Raw genomic sequence first — 13,404 nt, 5'->3', positions numbered from 1 at the left:
TACCAGCACTGCTCCAAGATACAGCACCCATAGACGACTTTCTGGAAAACAGCCAGGGAAACCAGGACAGCATATTACAGCCTCCAATAACACCAGGGCAAAAATCCACTCTCTCCAGCATCTCCACTTCTGTGCTTCTCAGAGAAAATGGAACAACTGGTGCATGCTGGAACTAGACTATCCCACTCTTTTGCTGCGAGCCCCCAGATACCAACCAAAAAACGCCAGGCCCCACAACCACCAAAGCCTGCGGGCCCAGCTCGCCCTCCCCCTCCTCCTGTGAGAGCTCTTCGGCCTCTGCCACAGCGCCAGGGCCCACACCCTCCTCCAGCGGCTCGAGGTGAACCAAAAACAACTGATACCAGCTCTCAGTGATATGTGTCGGGTCCCCGCTATGATAACAATAACTTTCTCAAATGTTTACAGAACAAGCGGGAACCCAGTGTGCCTGTATCTTTTTCTATTGCTGTTCGATTACATGATAGAAAGTCTAAGGCCTTCAAAAGCCGTACAGCAAACCCATCTAATCTGGTGCCTATTACACGACATACCAATATTGCTGTGGGGACAAAATGTAAGACTGTTAAGTTAGCACTTTTAAACATCCGCTCACTTAAAAATAAATCACTTTTAGTCAACGACTTAATAATCACATACAACCTGGATTTTATGTTGCTAAATGAAACTTGGCTAGAAGAAAGTTGCAGTGCAACAGTCCTCAATGAAACAGCCCCTCCTAACTTTACTTTTATGAGTGTCTGCAGAGCTGTCAGAAGAGGCGGAGGTTTAGCTGCTCTTTATAAAGATGTCTATCAATGTAAGCAAATATCATTTGGGAATTACCCGTCTTTCGAGTATCTGGGTATTGTGTTAAAAGGTGCTCCACGCATTTTACTTATCATTGTTTACAGGCCTCCAAAATACTCTCCAGCTTTTGCTGAGAACTTAACAGAACTGTTATCAACAATTTCCTCAGAGTTTGACTGCTTTGCCATTGCTGGATATTTTAACATTCACATAGATAATGCAGAAAACAATATGGCAAAAGAAATCAAAACTGTTTTAAAAACTTTTGATCTGACTCAGCATGTACATGGACCCAAACATAATTGTGGACACACTCTAGATTTACTTATCAGTAAGGGTCTAAACATTTAATCAATTGTTATTAAGGATGTAGCACTGTCTGAAATACTGATACAGGCAAATTATCAGTGCTGGTACTACTCGACCTCAGTGCTGCATTTGACACTGTCGATCACAAAATACTTCTTGACAGGCTGGAAAACTGGGTCGGGCTTTCTGGGATAGTCCTAAAATGGTTCAGGTCATACTTAGGAGGCAGAGGTTATTATGTGAGTATAGGAGACCATAAGTCTGAGTGGACATCCATGACATGCGGAGTCCCTCAAGGCTCAATTCTTGCGCCACTCCTATTCAACCTGTACATGCTCCCAATGAGCCAAATAATGAGAAAGAACCAAATCGCTTACCAGAGCTATGCAGACGACACACAGCTCTACTTATCCCTATCGCCTAACGATTACAGCCCCATTGACTCCCTTTGCCAATGCATTGATGAAGTAAACAATTGGATGTGCCAAAACTTTCTTCAGTTAAACAAAGACAAAACTGAAGTCATTGCGTTTGGAAACAAAGATGAAGTTCTCAAGGTGAACGTATACCTTCAGTCTAGGGGTCAAACAACTAAAAATCAAGTCAGGAATCTGGGTGTGTCTCTGGAGTCAGACCTTAGTTTCAGTAGTCATGTCAAAGCAATAACTAAATCAGCATATTATCACCTGAAAAATATTGCAAGAATTAGATGCTTTGTTTCCAGTCAAGACTTAGAAAAACTTGTGCATGCTTTCATCACCAGTAGGGTGGATTATTGTAATGGACTTCTCACTGGCCTTCCCAAAAAGACCATAAGACAGTTGCAGCTCATACAGAACGCTGCTGCTAGGATTCTGAGCAGAACCAGAAAATATGAACACATCACACCAGTCCTCAGGTCTTTACACTGGCTGCCAGTTACATTTAGGATTGATTTTAAAGTATTATTACTGGTATATAAATCATTCAATGGCCTAGGACCTCAATACATTGCATATATGCTCAGTGAATATAAACCCAACAGATCACTCAGATCATTAGGATCACATCGGCTAGAAATACCAAGGGTTCACTCGAAGCACGGCGAGTCTGCTTTTAGCTACTATGCCAGCCGCAGCTGGAATCAGCTTCCAGAAGAGATCAGATGTGCTCCTACAGTAGTCACATTCAAATCCAGACTCAAAACACATCTGTTTAACTGTGCATTTACTGAATGAGCACTGTGCCACTGTTCGTCCGACTGTTTGCACTGTATTTTATTTTATGTTTTAATTATTCTGATTTCTGTATTTTATCTTTTATTCCAAACTGTTTTAATTATTCTGATTTCTTTTGATTATTTTAATTTCTTCTATGTAAAGCACTTTGAATTACCATTGTGTATGAAATGTGCTATATAAATAAACTTGCCTAGCCTTGCCTTGATCATTTTTGTATTTTCTTTGATATATTGATCTCTCCTGCCATTGAAGCTAGATCTGTGTCTGTCAAGAAGAGATGCTTAAATGAGAACACTAGTGTACTATTTATGAAGGCTATATCTTTAACACCAAGCATATCTGCTGACTCTGTTGATTTTCTCCTTGATTCTTTTAACTCAAAAGTAAAGAGTGTAATTGATGATATTGCTCCTCTGAAAGTCAGGAAGAAGAGTGGCAGACAAAAAGCACCTTGGAGAAACTCAACAGCAGTGCAAAATATGAAAAGACAATGCAGAAAAGCAGAGCGCATGTGGCGGAAGACAAAACTTGTAGTCCATTATAACATCTACAAAGACAGCGTCCATGCTTTCAATAAGGAACTAAGCAAAGCTAGACAGACTTTTTTCTCGAATATTATAAACAGCAATATAAACAACACGCGCACTCTTTTTGCTGCTGTAGAGAGACTGACAACCCCCCCAAGCCAGATTCCCAGTGAAATGCTCTCAGTGAGAAAGTGCAGTGAGTTTACTTCTTTCTTCTCTGAGAAAATCAATAATATCAGAAATGTGATCAGCTCATCCTTGAGTTGCGCTGGGGTCAGGCAGATCAGACAACAGCACGAGAAAGTAGCCACTATGTCTGATTTCGAAGAAATTGATGGCAAAATTTTGGAAGAAACCGTACAGCAACTAAAAACATCAATCTGCGCCCTTGACGCACTTCCCACATCTTTTTTCAAAAATGTTTTACACAGCTTAGAAGCAGATCTCCTGGAAGTGGTAAATGCCTCACTTCTCTCTGGGAGTTTTCCGACCTCCCTGAAAACTGCTGTCGTCAAGCCCCTCCTGAAAAAGAGCTGGATAAGACCATATTAAACAACTATAGACCGATATCAAATCTTCCTTTCATAGGCAAGATCATTGAAAAAGTTGTCTTCAATCAGCTGAACAAATTCTTAAGCTCGAATGGATACTTTGACCATTTTCAATCTGGTTTCCGACCGCACCACAGTACAGAGACCGCGCTCATAAAGATAATAAATGATATTCGCTTAAATACTGATACAGGCAAATTATCAGTGCTGGTACTACTCGACCTCAGTGCTGCATTTGACACTGTCGATCACAAAATACTTCTTGACAGGCTGGAAAACTGGGTCGGGCTTTCTGGGATAGTCCTAAAATGGTTCAGGTCATACTTAGGAGGCAGAGGTTATTATGTGAGTATAGGAGACCATAAGTCTGAGTGGACATCCATGACATGCGGAGTCCCTCAAGGCTCAATTCTTGCGCCACTCCTATTCAACCTGTACATGCTCCCAATGAGCCAAATAATGAGAAAGAACCAAATCGCTTACCATAGCTATGCAGACGACACACAGCTCTACTTATCCCTATCGCCTAACGATTACAGCCCCATTGACTCCCTTTGCCAATGCATTGATGAAGTAAACAATTGGATGTGCCAAAACTTTCTTCAGTTAAACAAAGACAAAACTGAAGTCATTGCGTTTGGAAACAAAGATGAAGTTCTCAAGGTGAACGCATACCTTCAGTCTAGGGGTCAAACAACTAAAAAGCAAGTCAGGAATCTGGGTGTGTCTCTAGAGTCAGACCTTAGTTTCAGTAGTCATGTCAAAGCAATAACTAAATCAGCATATTATCACCTGAAAAATATTGCAAGATTTAGATGCTTTGTTTCCAGTCAAGACTTAGAAAAACTTGTGCATGCTTTCATCACCAGTAGGGTGGATTATTGTAATGGACTTCTCACTGGCCTTCCCAAAAAGACCATAAGACAGTTGCAGCTCATACAGAACGCTGCTGCTAGGATTCTGAGCAGAACCAGAAAATATGAACACATCACACCAGTCCTCAGGTCTTTACACTGGCTGCCAGTTACATTTAGGATTGATTTTAAAGTATTATTACTGGTATATAAATCATTCAATGGGCTAGGACCTCAATACATTGCAGATATGCTCAGTGAATATAAACCCAACAGATCACTCAGATCATTAGGATCACATCGGCTAGAAATACCAAGGGTTCACTCTAAGCATGGCGAGTCTGCTTTTAGCTACTATGCCAGCCGCAGCTGGAACCAGCTTCCAGAAGAGATCAGATGTGCTCCTACAGTAGTCACATTCAAATCCAGTCTCAAAACACATCTGTTTAACTGTGCATTTACTGAATGAGCACTGTGCCACTGTTCGTCCGACTGTTTGCACTGTATTTTATTTTATGTTTTAATTATTCTGATTTCATTTGATTATTTCTGTATTTTATCTTTTATTCCAAACTGTTTTAATTATTCTGATTTCTTTTGATTATTTTAATTTCTTCTATGTAAAGCACTTTGAATTACCATTGTGTATGAAATGTGCTATATAAATAAACTTGCCTTGCCTTGCCTAATAATAGCGGTCGCCGATTGGTCAAAAGTAAGCCACAGGAGCAGAGCCAGGAGAGAAACGCGATTGGTCAAAAGTAAGCCACAGGAGAGAAAGGCGATTGGTCAAAAGTAAGCCACAGGAGAGAAACACGATTGGTCAAAAGTAAGCCACAGGAGAGAACGCGATTGGTCAAAAGTAAGCCACAGCAGAGAAACACGATTGGCTCACGTGGGCTTATTTTGGGCTTACTTTGGCTCAATCGGTAGGAAGCAGTAGGCGCAAGCGAAAGGTAGTGCGATCGATGCCTGCATTCTCCAGTGCTGTCCATCCTTTTTACGCCCCCCTTCAAGGGGCACTACCTAGATGAGCTCTTGCGGCTCAGTGCTGCCGAAAAAGTTTTTTCGAACGAGGTACTGCACACATTCCTGGCAAAAGCAGGTCCCACCGAGATTTGAACTCAGATCGCTGGATTCAGAGCCCAGAGTGCTAACCATTACACCATGGAACCTTGGCGTGTGTCAACTTTTCCCATGAGCAGCAGAGATTTAAGTCATTGAGTCCAGAAGCACGATAGCAAGGATTTAAGTCATTGAGTCCAGAAGCACGATAGCAAGGAGCACATGAAGCCTTTGCTTTTTAAGCCCATGTTTCCCCAATTCCGACTCGGTTTGAGAGTGCCAATTTCACCGCCACGTCAGCAGTTGTGCATCACCTCTGTTTTTTCCCTCCCTTCCGCAAAGAACCTAAAAAGGTTCCACCGAGATTTGAACTCGGATCGCTGGATTCAAAGCGCAATTTTTTGATTAAATCTACAATTAAAAGGTAGCCAGTGCAAAGTTGCCAGCACAGAGGAAATGCGGCCTGTTTTTTTGTGGTCATTGGAAATCACGCTGCAGGACCTGCACACGTGCTAGGGATCGCGCCTCGTCTTTGTCTTTGAGAGCGATGGACACCTTCTCTCCGTCATCGAGGGGAATTTGCTCAAATGGTAGAGCGCTCGCTTAGCATGCGAGAGGTAGCGGGATCGATGCCTGCATTCTCCAGTGCTATCCATCCTTTTTACGCCCCCCTTCAAAGGGCACTACCTAGATGAGCTCTTGCGGCTCAGTGCTGCCGAAAATGTTTTTTCGAACGAGGTGCTCCACACATTCCTGGCAAATGCAGGTCCCACCGAGATTTGAACTCTGGATTCAAAGCCCAGAGTGCTAACCATTACACCATGGAACAAACACACCCTGCTGTCTGAGAGGCGGATAGCGATGAGGCTAGGTGGAATCAGGTGGATAAGAGCTGGCGTTTGGTCAATGGACCGCCTCGACTAAGAGAGGCAGACGTGGTTCCTCTGCCGAAACCCGGGATTGAACCAGGGACCTTTAGATCTTCAGTCTAACGCCCTTCCAACTGAGCTATTTCAGCCAGGTACTTGTGCGGTTTAGCCAGCAGCCATGTCTGGGAGACCGCCAGTCATTTTTGAGAAGAGCAGAGCGAAGGTCCCAGAGAGAAAATGAGTTGCCCGTACGGGGATCGAACCCTTGATCTTGTAAGCATGTATGATTAGTAGAGAGATGACATGATGATGAAAAGATTGAAGGAAGCAGTGAAAATCATCCTGTTTTTCATCCAAGCACCATTAGAAGAAATACAAGAAGAGAAAAAGATGGGATCAGCCAAGTGTGAAGTTAAGCAGACCAAACACTACAACAGCCACTTATTCCAAGGGGAGTGGGGGAAGTGTGAGATGACAAGAATGAGCTTTAGTCAGTGATTACGATAAAAAATTAAATAAAACCTTTTACATACACCTTTAAATTATCTTTTTTCCTTTGAGGATGTTCACTCAAAGAGTGAATGTAGATTGACACCTGAAAAGTGCCATTCCTCTGTGTTGTGAAATAAAATAATATGTCATTTAAAAAATACTGTTTTGTTTTATTTGTAATTGTTTGTAAAATATTGTTTAAGATTTACATACCTTGAGGAAGTTGTTCCTCAGCTTGCGAGGCTACAGTTGCCATCTCCAGGTCATCTTCCTCCTCAAAAAAATCCGTAGCAGCAGAGTCTGTAAAATAACATAAAACACTAAGCACATGTCACCAACACACTTGTATGCGTTAAGTGATACTCACCACATGTAAAGAGCTGTCTCCGGGCTGCGGACTCAGACGCAGGATGTACACGTGGTCCTGCAGCTGTTGAACACGTATTTTCGTTAGACATATATACTGCATAATATATACTGTAATGATTTTAAAGCTTGCAAATCACTTACAGGGTTTGGCTGGAGACAAAATATTTTGTGCCAGCTGTGAAGCAAATAAATGCTTCCCCCGCGCCAACAGGGCCTTCACATTGGTCGCCAGCAGTGGCCTGTTCTTAGTGGCAGTAGGTGGAGGAGGAACAGTCACAGTGGCAGTGGGCACAGCAGCAGTGAGGACAGATGCAGTGGGCACAGAGGTGGTGGGCACGTGGGCTGGAGCCTGCCTCTTCAGCACGTATGCTTTGAAAAGGGCCATATTGGTGTTAGGCCTGGCCTTTGCCTTCTTCAGGTAGGTGATGAGAGCCTGGGCCTCCTTGCTTGGTTCCTCATACACCTCCTTCATTGACCTACCCTTAAAATCCCCAAACTCCACCATCAGACATCCAGAGTCTCCTGTCCTCTGGGCCTCCTGCAGCATGGCCTGTTTTATATGATACACCTCCACAGCCTCGCCTACCTCCCTGATCTGCGAGGTGTATCTGAGGAACAGGTGTTGGTTGTCAGACAGCGGGTTGTCCCTCTCCTCCTCCCCCAAAATGCTGCTGACCAGATAGCAGGCATACCACAGTGAGTTCTTCAGCAGCCACAGGAACCTCTGACCCTGGTGTTTCCCAAACTGGATCTTGCAGTGAGCCAGAACCAGGTACTGGTCTCCAGGATTCCCTCCATTCTGCCTCACAAAGGCAGTGGCCTCAGCCAGGACCTCCTCTTTACACCTGGCCCTGCCTGCCAACACGATCTTCCTCCTATTGGCCTCCTCAGTTGGCCCCATAAGGAGTCGACCCTCAGAGGTTCTTCGTAAAACCGGGTATGCATACATAATCTGAAAGGACACAGGCAGAAACAGAACGTTACATAGCTGTCATATTCCAACTGAAAGTATTTTACTACAGCATTTTTTTTATGTAATTAATTATTATAATATTATAATAATTAATGATTATTATTATTATGAGCATAAGCATTATTGTTTTTTATACAACTGTGAATCACTTTGAATTGCCTTTTGTACAAATTGTAAATAGTGTGATGAACTAATTAATAAGAAAATAAATAACACTTCTTGGTACAATCTTGCTGGTATCATTTCATGCTTAAATCGTTTTGTTTTGTTTAGCTTTTGTGGCAGAGATTACTAAGAAACACCAAATATAACATAAAGGCGTTTATGACAATTCATAATAATATGATCATCAAACAGATCTAAAACTTAAAATGGTATATCAAATCGTTTTGGTATATCTTTTATAACATAGTTGAGAATCATTTGTTGAAACAAAAAAACACTTGTTTTTGCCTATTCATGTCTTTTTAAATATGTATAACATAGTATTTAAAAAGATAACATAAATATGTATACTGGTGTATAACATAGTATAGTATAACATATATGAATTAAACTTTTTTTTTTAAAGGTTTTAGTAAAAATCTTCTTGTGCTCAAAATAATGTAATGAATGACACAAAAAATACTAAATTAACAACAACAAAAAAATGGTTTAAGGAGGATATAGCTTAATTAGCGGTCGGCTAATTATCTTGACAGTAGTGACAATTTTTTTTACTGTATATCATGGTAAAGTTGCAGGTTCACATGTACAGAAGAAAACGTGTGCTATTACACGCTAGCTGGCTTTATTGCCATGTTTAATTGTCTAAAAACAAACACTGTTTATGAATAAATAATGATCGATTATAGAGTCGTGAAGAATAGACTTACCTGTTGCAAAGATTGCAAAGATGACGATAATAACAGCGGTCGCCGATTGGTCAAAAGTAAGCCACAGGAGCAGAGCCAGGAGAGAAACGCGATTGGTCAAAAGTAAGCCACAGGAGAGAAAGGCGATTGGTCAAAAGTAAGCCACAGGAGAGAAACACGATTGGTCAAAAGTAAGCCACAGGAGAGAACAAGATTGGTCAAAAGTAAGCTACAGCAGAGAAACACAATTGGCTCACGTGGGCTTACTTTGGGCTTACTTTGGCTCAATCGGTAGGAAGCAGTAGGCGCAAGCGAGAGGTAGTGGGATCAATGCCTGCATTCTCCAGTGCTGTCCATCCTTTTTACGCCCCACTTCAAGGGGCACTACCTAGATGAGCTCTTGCGGCTCAGTGCTGCCGAAAAAGTTTTTTCGAACGAGGTACTGCACACATTCCTGGCAAAAGCAGGTCCCACCGAGATTTGAACTCGGATCGCTGGATTCAGAGCCCAGAGTGCTAACCATTCCACGATAGAACCTTGGCGTGTGTCAACTTTTCCCATGAGCAGCAGAGATTTAAGTCATTGAGTCCAGAAGCACGATAGCAAGGATTTAAGTCATTGAGTCCAGAAGCACGATAGCAAGGAGCAAATGAAGCCTTTGCTTTTTAAGCCCATGTTTCCCCAATTCCGACTCGGTTTGAGAGTGCCAATTTCACCGCCACGTCAGCAGTTGCGCATCACCTCTGTTTTTTCCCTCCCTTCCGCAAAGAACCTAAAAAGGTTCCACCGAGATTTGAACTCAGATTTCTGGATTCAAAGCCCAGAGTGCTAATCATTACACCATGGAACCAACACACTCTGCTAGCTGGCTGTCTGAGAGGCAGATAGCGATGAGGCTAGGTGGAATCAGGTAGACTAAAAGAGGCGGACGTGGTTCCTCTGCCGAAACCCGGTATTGAACCAGGGACCTTTAGATCTTCAGTCTAACGCTCTCCCAACTAAGCTATTTCGGCCAGATACTTGTATGGTTTAACCAGCAGGCATGTCTGGGAGACCGCCCGTCATTTTCGAGAAGAGCAGAGCGAAGGTCCCAGAGAGAAAATGAGTGGCCCGTACGGGGATGAAAACCCGCCACCTTGGCGTTATTAGCACCACGCTCTAAGCAACTGAGCTAACCGGCCTCTCTCTGACACATTTTATCCCCAATTTCTCACAAATATCCTGGTTTCCCTAATCAGGCTGAAGAGATTAAAAGCAAAGCCTAATAATGGGCTCGTCTGGGATTTGAGCCCGGGACCTCTCGCACCCTAAGCGAGAATCATACCCCTAGACCAACGAGCCGAAACATACATCCTCCCTGCTGCTGCCGGGCCGCAAACATTTCAGCTTCCATGGCTTAAAGCGCAATTTTTTGATTAAATCTACTATTAAAAGGTAGCCAGTGCAAAGTTTCCAGCACAGAGGAAATGCGGCCTCTTTTTTGTGGTCATTGGAAATCACGCTGCAGGACCTGCACACGAATAATGAGAAGCTTACTTACAGGAGCCTGGTCTGCAACACTGGACCCAGTTCATGTTGCAGGAGCAGAGGCAGCACTTGGCTGGACAGAAGGCTGTGGAGGAGACTGCAGAGGAGGCTGAGCAGGGCGCAGAGGAGGAGACTGCAGAGGGGCTGGGCAGGGCGCAGAGGAGGAGACTGCAGAGGAGGCTGGGCAGGCCGCAGAGGAGGAGACTGCAGAGGAGGCTGGGCAGGGCGCTGCAGTCCTGTGGGTGGCTGTAGTGAGGATGGTCCTGGTGCAGAGGGACAGGGGTTGAAGGCCTTGCTGGAAAGATTGGAGTTGCTCTTTCCAGTGGACAGGAAGCTCTGCAGGCGACTGGGACACCTGGCCAGGGGTCCACAATGCTGGAGGAGCAGGATAAGGGGCAGGAGCAGGGGCAGTAGCACGAGCCGGGGCAGGAGCAGGGCCTCTCGAGCCTGCAGTGGCTGGAGAAAAAAGAAAAAACTTACCCACTTACAGGGTTTGGCTGGAGACAAAATCTTTTGTGCCAGCTGTGAAGCAAATAAATGCTTCCCCCGCGCCAACAGGGCCTACACATTGGTCGCCAGCAGTGGCCTGTTCTTAGTGGCAGTAGGTGGAGGAGGAAAAGACACAGTGGCAGTGGGCACAGCATCAGTGAGGACAGATGCAGTGGGCACAGTGGTGGTGGGCACGTGGGCTGGAGTAATGTATATAATAATGTAATGAATGACACAAAAAAATACTAAATTAACAACAACAAAAAAATGGTTTAAGGAGGATATAGCTTAATTAGCGGTCGGCTAATTATCTTGACAGTAGTGGCATGTTTTTTACTGTATATCATGGTAAAGTTGCAGGTTCACATGTACAGAATAAAACGTGTGCTATTACACGCTAGCTAGCTTTATTGGCATGTTTAATTGTCCAAAAACAAACACTGTTTATGAATGAATAATGATCGATTATACAGTCGTGAAGAATAGACTTACCTGTTGCAAAGATTGCAAAGATGACGATAATAATAGCGGTCGCCGATTGGTCAAAAGTAAGCCACAGGAGCAGAGCCAGGAGAGAAACGCGATTGATCTAAAGTAAGCCACAGGAGAGAAAGGCGATTGGTCAAAAGTAAGCCACAGGAGAGAAAAACGATTGGTCAAAAGTAAGCCACAGGAGAGAACGCGATTGGTCAAAAGTAAGCCACAGCAGAGAAACACGATTGGCTCACGTGGGCTTACTTTGGGCTTACTATGGCTCAATCGGTAGGAAGCAGTAGGCGCAAGCGAGAGGTAGTGGGATCGATGCCTGCATTCTCCAGTGCTGTCCATCCTTTTTACGCCCCCCTTTCAAGGGGCACTACCTAGATGAGCTCTTACGGCTCAGTGCTGCCGAAAATGTTTTTTCGAACGAGGTACTGCACACATTCCTGGCAAATGCAGGTCCCACCGAGATTTGAACTCGGATCTACAATTAAAAGGTAGCCAGTGATCGCACCTCGTCTTTGTCTTTGAGAGCGATGGACACCTCCTCTCCATCATCGCGGGGAATTAGCTCAAATGGTAGAGCGCTCGCTTAGCATGCGAGAGGTAGCGGGATCGATGCCTGCATTCTCCAGTGCTGTCCTTCCTTTTTACGCCCCCTTTCAAGAGGCACTACCTAGATGAGCTCTTCCGGCTCAGTGCTGCCGAAAATGTTTTTTCGAACGAGGTACTGCACACATTCCTGGCAAAAGCAAGTCCCACCGAGATTTGAACTCGGATCGCTGGATTCAGAGCCAAGAGTGCAAACCATTACACCATGGAACCTTGGCGTGTGTCAACTTTTCCCATGAGCAGCAGAGATTTAAGTCATTGAGTCCAAAAGCACGATAGCAAGGAGCAAATGAAGCCTTTGCTTTTTAAGCCCATGTTTCCCCAATTCCGACTCTGTTTGAGATTGCCAATTTCACTGCCACGTCAGCAGTTGCGCATCACCTCTGCTTTTTCCCACCATTCCGCAAAGAACCTAAAAAGGTTCTACTGAGATTGGAACTTGGATCGCTGGATTCAAAGCCCAAAGTGCTAACCATTACACCATGGAACCAACACTTCCTGATAGCTGGCTGTCTGAGAGGCAGATAGCGATGAGGCTAGGTGGAATCAGGTAGACTAAAAGAGGCGGACGTGGTTCCTCTGCCGAAACCCGGGATATAAATATCCTGGTTGCCCTAATCAGGCTGAAGAGATTAAAAGCAAAGCCTAAATATGGGCTCATCCGGGATTTGAACCAGGGACCTCTCGCACCCTAAGCGAGAATCATACCCCTATACCAATGAGCCGAAACATACATCCTCCCTGCTGCTGCCGAGCCGCAAACATTTCAGCTTGCATGGCTTAAAGCGCAATTTTTTGATTAAATCTACAATTAAAAGGTAGCCAGTGCAAAGTTTCCAGCACAGAGGAAATGCGGCCTCTTTTTTTGTGGTCATTGGAAATCACGCTGCAGCACCTGCACACGAATAATGAGAAGCTTACTTACAGGAGCCTGGTCTGCAACACTGGACCCAGTTGATGTTGCAGGAGCAGAGGCAGCACTTGGCTGGACAGAAGGCTGTGGAGGAGACTGCAGAGGAGGCTGAACAGGGCGCAGAGGAGGAGACTGCAGAGGAGGCTGGGCAGGGCGCAGAGGAGGAGACTGCAGAGGAGGCTGGGCAGGGCGCAGAGGAGGAGACTGCAGAGGAGGCTGGGCAGGGCGCTGCAGTCCTGTGGGTGGCTGTAGTGAGGATGGTCCTGGTGCAGAGGGACAGGGGTTGAAGGCCTTGCTGGAAAGATGGGAGTTGCTCTTTCCAGTGGACAGGAAGCTCTGCAGGCGACTGGGACACCTGGCCAGGGGTCCACAATGCTGGAGGAGCAGGATAAGGGTCAGGAGCAGGGGCAGTAGCACGAGCCGGGGCAGGAGGAGGGCCTCTCGAGCCTGCAGTGGCTGGAGAAAAAAGAAAAAACTTACCCACTTACAGGGT

General features: G+C 44.7%; 3 non-coding genes across 3 annotated transcripts; all 3 read right to left on the bottom strand.

Annotated features, from left to right (window-relative positions):
* Nucleotides 1-5,371: 5,371 nt before the first annotated feature.
* On the bottom strand, nucleotides 5,372-5,443 carry trnaq-cug (transfer RNA glutamine (anticodon CUG)). Its single transcript has one exon. It is a non-coding gene; the product is annotated as a tRNA-Gln (tRNA).
* Nucleotides 5,444-6,278: 835 nt separating this feature from the next.
* trnaf-gaa (transfer RNA phenylalanine (anticodon GAA)) lies at nucleotides 6,279-6,351 on the bottom strand. The gene has a single exon. It is a non-coding gene; the product is annotated as a tRNA-Phe (tRNA).
* Nucleotides 6,352-9,830: 3,479 nt separating this feature from the next.
* Nucleotides 9,831-9,903, bottom strand: trnaf-gaa (transfer RNA phenylalanine (anticodon GAA)). The gene has a single exon. It is a non-coding gene; the product is annotated as a tRNA-Phe (tRNA).
* Between the last annotated feature and the right edge of the window lie 3,501 nt (nucleotides 9,904-13,404).

This window comes from Siphateles boraxobius, unplaced genomic scaffold, assembly GCF_051911475.1.
Source record: "Siphateles boraxobius isolate OS27281-9 unplaced genomic scaffold, OSU_SipBor_1 19, whole genome shotgun sequence".
Lineage (NCBI taxonomy): Eukaryota > Metazoa > Chordata > Actinopteri > Cypriniformes > Leuciscidae > Siphateles > Siphateles boraxobius.
Note: the sequence above shows the minus strand (reverse complement) of the source record. Positions and strands in the feature narration are given on the sequence as shown.